Source organism: Heterocephalus glaber, unplaced genomic scaffold, assembly GCF_053883595.1.
Source record: "Heterocephalus glaber isolate CG9 unplaced genomic scaffold, H.glaber_assembly_v1.0 deba00001689, whole genome shotgun sequence".
NCBI lineage: Eukaryota > Metazoa > Chordata > Mammalia > Rodentia > Bathyergidae > Heterocephalus > Heterocephalus glaber.
The window spans coordinates 3,642,242-3,646,776 of record NW_028258414.1 but is presented as its reverse complement, the minus strand read 5'-3'; the positions used below and the strand labels follow the sequence as shown (position 1 = coordinate 3,646,776).

At 43.6% G+C, this 4,535-nt stretch overlaps 1 long non-coding RNA gene across 1 annotated transcript; it reads left to right on the top strand.

Annotated features, from left to right (window-relative positions):
* Positions 1-367: 367 nt before the first annotated feature.
* LOC110344163 (uncharacterized) lies at positions 368-2,781 on the top strand. The gene is made up of 4 exons (XR_002386514.2): positions 368-526; positions 880-962; positions 1,948-2,008; positions 2,607-2,781. It is a non-coding gene; the product is annotated as an uncharacterized LOC110344163 (long non-coding RNA).
* Positions 2,782-4,535: the final 1,754 nt, after the last annotated feature.

Genomic DNA, 4,535 nt, shown 5'->3' with positions numbered 1-4,535 from the left:
AAAAAAGAAAAACCAAAAGAAAAAATTAAAAATTACAAAAAGGAGCTGGGGATGTAGGTCAGCAGTAGAGTTTCAAACTATCAGCTTCTCTTGTTTCTCTGAGTAACATGCGCCACATAATTTTGCACAAAATACAGATAAATATTTAAGTGTTAACTGTGTGTTATAAATTGAAAAAAACAAATTTTGCAATACAGTGTATATCTCTTAGCCATAGTCTATTGAAAATGGGACAATATTTTTCATGAAATAAAATATTTTACTGAGTATAAAAAGATTTTTTAAAAAGCAGCCTCATTATGACTGTTACCTTCTCTATTGAATGTCCACCGGATACTATCAGCCTTTTACTTCTGGCCGGGTGAGTGTAAGTCGAAATAAAGGCAAAGTCGTGCATTTGAAGATAAGTGTGATAGTCCCCAGCACAGAGTGAGACCATGGCAACACACAAGGACACAGGAGCTCCTGTCTCATGACCAGAAAACAAAACCCAGCCATGGTGAGTCAGGAGCACCGTGGGACAGAGGTAGGTAACAATGCCTGCAGGGTTTGGGAAAAGTTTCACTTTAGGATGGAATGTTTGCCCTGGGCTTGAAGGATGCAGGCAGGGGCAACAGGGATGTGGTCTGCGGTCTGAGCCAGGTGTGATGCACACAGGAGCAGGGAGAAAGGTGGGACCGGGCAGTCAGACCACCCTGGGAAGGGTTTCTGGAGAAGGCCATCGTAGCCAGAACTGTGTCTTGAGAAGATGGAGCTGGAGGCTTGGAGAGAACAGATGTAGAGCCGGAGTATCTGCTCCAGCTGGGAAAGATGTGGCACTGCAGAGGTTTCTCTCAAAATGTCTCAACACTGAATGGAAGTTGCTTTCTCCACACCAAGAGTTCTCCTCGGTTTGGGTCAGGATGCCTGAGCTCAGCAAGGATTTATTGACCTTCTACACTGAGTTCAGCAGAGCCAGTGAGGTAACCACTGCTTTTCAGCCTCTACATGGCACCAACCATTGTGTGTGTGTGTGTGTGTGTGTGTGTGTGGTATTGGGGATCAACCCAGGGGCACTCTACCAATATGCTACATCGCCAGCCCTTTTTATTCTTTGAGACAGGATCTTGCTAAGTTGCCCAGGCTGGGCTTAAACTTGGAATCCTCCTGTCTCAGCCTCCATCAGTGCCAGGATTACATGTATGAGCCAATTGTGCTTTATACATCTCCTAATCTCTATACTTACTAGTCAGTCCTGCAGATGAGAAAGCTGTGGTGAGGAAATGGAGATTTTCAAAGGCTTTGCCTGGCCGTATATCTTTCCTGACACTTTTGTAAGTTGCCATTCATCTGTAAACAAGAGCTTTCCCTATCCAACCTTAGTGTGTATTTTTTAACTCTCAGTTTAGACTCTTCCATGAGATATAATCCATTCCTATCAGTGTTTGATTTGATGTTCACGGTATCTCAGGTTTTTTCCAGTAAGAGTCTCTTCAAATTGGCTTTTATGTCTTTTTTGGTATGTGCCCATGAATCATTTACCCGCGTTTCCCCCCAAATAAGAACTAGCCAGAAAATAATCAGCCTTGAAAACTAGAGATCAACAATGCCAGCCCCACTCAGCCCATCCTGGCCTGACCTGCCATTGCTATGCTCTTGCTCTGGGGCTACTCTGTTAGACTCCTTTGGATATGACCTGTTTTGTCTCTCTATCTTAGGGATGTCACCCTGTGAGAGCCTAGTGTTCTGAAATGTCGTGACTGTGTGCCTTGGGTTGCTTTGTTTTGCTATTTATAGTAGCTTTTTCAATCTAAAATCTCACAGCCTTCAATTCTAGAGAAATGTCTTGGTATTTCTTTGATCCCCCCCACCACCATTTTGCCTATTCTGTCTTTTAAAACTCCTATTATTTGCATGTTGGATTCCTTAGATTAACCTTTTTTCTCTTCTGGTCATGTCTTCAAATAGATGACATTCTCACATACTGATTATGCATAGCGGGCTCAAGGGAACCACAGCTTTCTGGCCGGTGAGTGTCTTGGTCACTTTCTTATCGTGAGAGGTAATACCCAACACCCACACCTTAAAGGAGGAACATTTTATTTTGGCTCACAATTTGTAGAGGTTTTAGTCTTTAGTCCACCAGCTCCAGGGCCAGATAGCATGGCACGGGGGATGGCAGAAGACAGCTGATCACAGCATGGCACCTGGGAAGCAGAGGCAGAGCGAAGGGAGAAGCTGGGAAGGGAGAAGCTGGGAAGGGAGGCACCCCCGCCCCCAGGTCACACCCTCAGTGACCCACTTCTTCCAGCCAGACTCCACCTCCTAATAACAAGCCGGTTACACACACTGGCTCATAATCGAATCACTTTCTAAAAACCCTACCTATGAGTGCAGGAGGCTTGGGGCAGCAGTTAGACCTAAACCATATGAGGAAGGAACAGAGGGGTAGAAGCCAATGAGACCAAAGCAAGGCTGAAACCCAGCAGAGCAAATATCAAATCCTATAGCTCCACGTCTAGCACCCGGGGCCAGTTGTCAGGATCTGAGGTGAACTTCAAGCCGCTTGCGTGGGCCACTCCTGTCTCACTGCCAGTGGTGATAGTCCTCATGGCTTCTCTTTTCAGCTGGCTCTGATCATCCTACGCAGCTTTCCTCAGATGTCCCACACTCCTGGCTTCTCCAGCTCTCTGGGGTTTCCAGTCCAGGTTTGCCTTCACTCTCAGAGCTTCACACACTGCCCCCCAGAGCCACACTGCCTGGCTTCCAGGGGAATGAATCCCAGGAGGCCAGTTTCCCAGATGACCTTTTTTTTTTCCGAATAAAAAAACAGTTTTGTCGAGGTATAATTAACATACAATAAATTGGACATATTCAAAGTATACAATTTGGTTTTGACAAATGTATATAACTGTGGAAACATCACACAATCAAGATAATGTATGTATCCACGCCCCCCAAATTTTCCTTGTGCCCCTTTGTAATTCTTTGTCCTTCCTCTGCTCATGGCTCCTCCGCCTGCCAGGCAATCAGTGGCCTGCTTTCTGGCAGCGAAGGGATCAAACCTAGGACCTTGTACATGCTAGGCAAGTGCTTTACCACTAAGCCACCCACACTTCCAGCCCTGATCTGCTTTCTGACAGTGGAAATTAGTTTTTAGTTTCTCTTTCTTTCCTTCCCTCTTTCCTTCCCTCTTTCCTTCCTTTTTTTATTTCCTTCTTTTCCTTTGTTTCCTCTTTCTTTCTTTCTTTCTTTTTTTCCCTTAAATTCTTTTATTGGTACATTTTAGGTATACAATATGTTTACATTTATCATTGGGTGCTTGTACCTGTACATGATGTATCTTGGTTCTTACTTTTTCCCCCATTACCTGTGTGCCCTTCACCCCTCCACCCTTCCCTATTTACATAGACTTTGTTTCCATTTTTTTTCTTTTCTCATAATTTTTCCTTTCCTTTCTTTCCTTTCCCCTTCCCCTCCCACCACCCCTAAACCTTTGGACCTTTTCCTCCTATTTCAAATTATCAATTATTCGTTTTAATTATTTTAATCCTTATTTACACTTTCAATTTCTCACACCAGAGAAACTATTTGGTATTTGCACATGTGTGTCCTATTTATTTCACTTAATAGTATGGCCTCAATATGCATCCATTTAGCTATAAATGACTCTAGTTTCTCGTTCTTTATGACTGAATAGTACTTCATTTTATTAAAAAAAAAACAAACGCATCTTCTTTATCCAGTTTCCAGTTGATGGGCACTTGGGCTGTTTCCAAGCTTTAGCTACTACAAACTGTGCCTCTATAAACATGGGTCTATAGGTGGCCTTTCTTGAGAGCTCTCCTCTTAAAGCAAAGTCTTTCATTTTTCCACCCTGGAGTCTGAATGGGGGTGGAGGTGTATTTCAGATCCCACCCATACCCTCAAGGCATCCTCTTGGCTTCTAACCTTTTCGGCAACCAAACTCTCCTCTGCTCAGACTTTACAGGCCCCAACTTCACAGAAGCTTCTTTTCTGGTGAAACTCAAAACTTTTAAAATCACTCAACTGTAGTTTTTGTTCTTGATCCTCAGTGTAGAGCTGGATAAAAGCCTCCAACAGTACCCATGCTACCACAAGCGCAAGGTCCTAAATTAGATCTCCAGTACTGGGGGAGGGGAAAGCAAAATGTAGACAAAATTTTTGCCAGAGCATAACACACATGGCCTATAGAGTCCTTGTTCCCACCTAAAACCTCCATAGCTTGGTCTTTACCATTTAAGTTTTTGTCAGCATTCTGGTCTCTGAACTTTGACCAGAGTCTTGTATCAAGATTAAGGCTGCTTCTCCAGCTGGTCAGTATCTCCAAGCCTTTCCCAAATCCTCCCAAGCACTAGTTCAAAGGTTTCTGAACCATGTGCTCAGGTAGCATCACAGCAATGGCTGCACTTCTCTGGAATCAAAATCTGTCTTAGTTATTTTCTTGTCACTGAGACACAATACTGACATCCACAACTTAGAGGAGAAATGTTTTATTTTGGCTCACAGTTTGTAGAGGTCTAGTCCATAGTTGG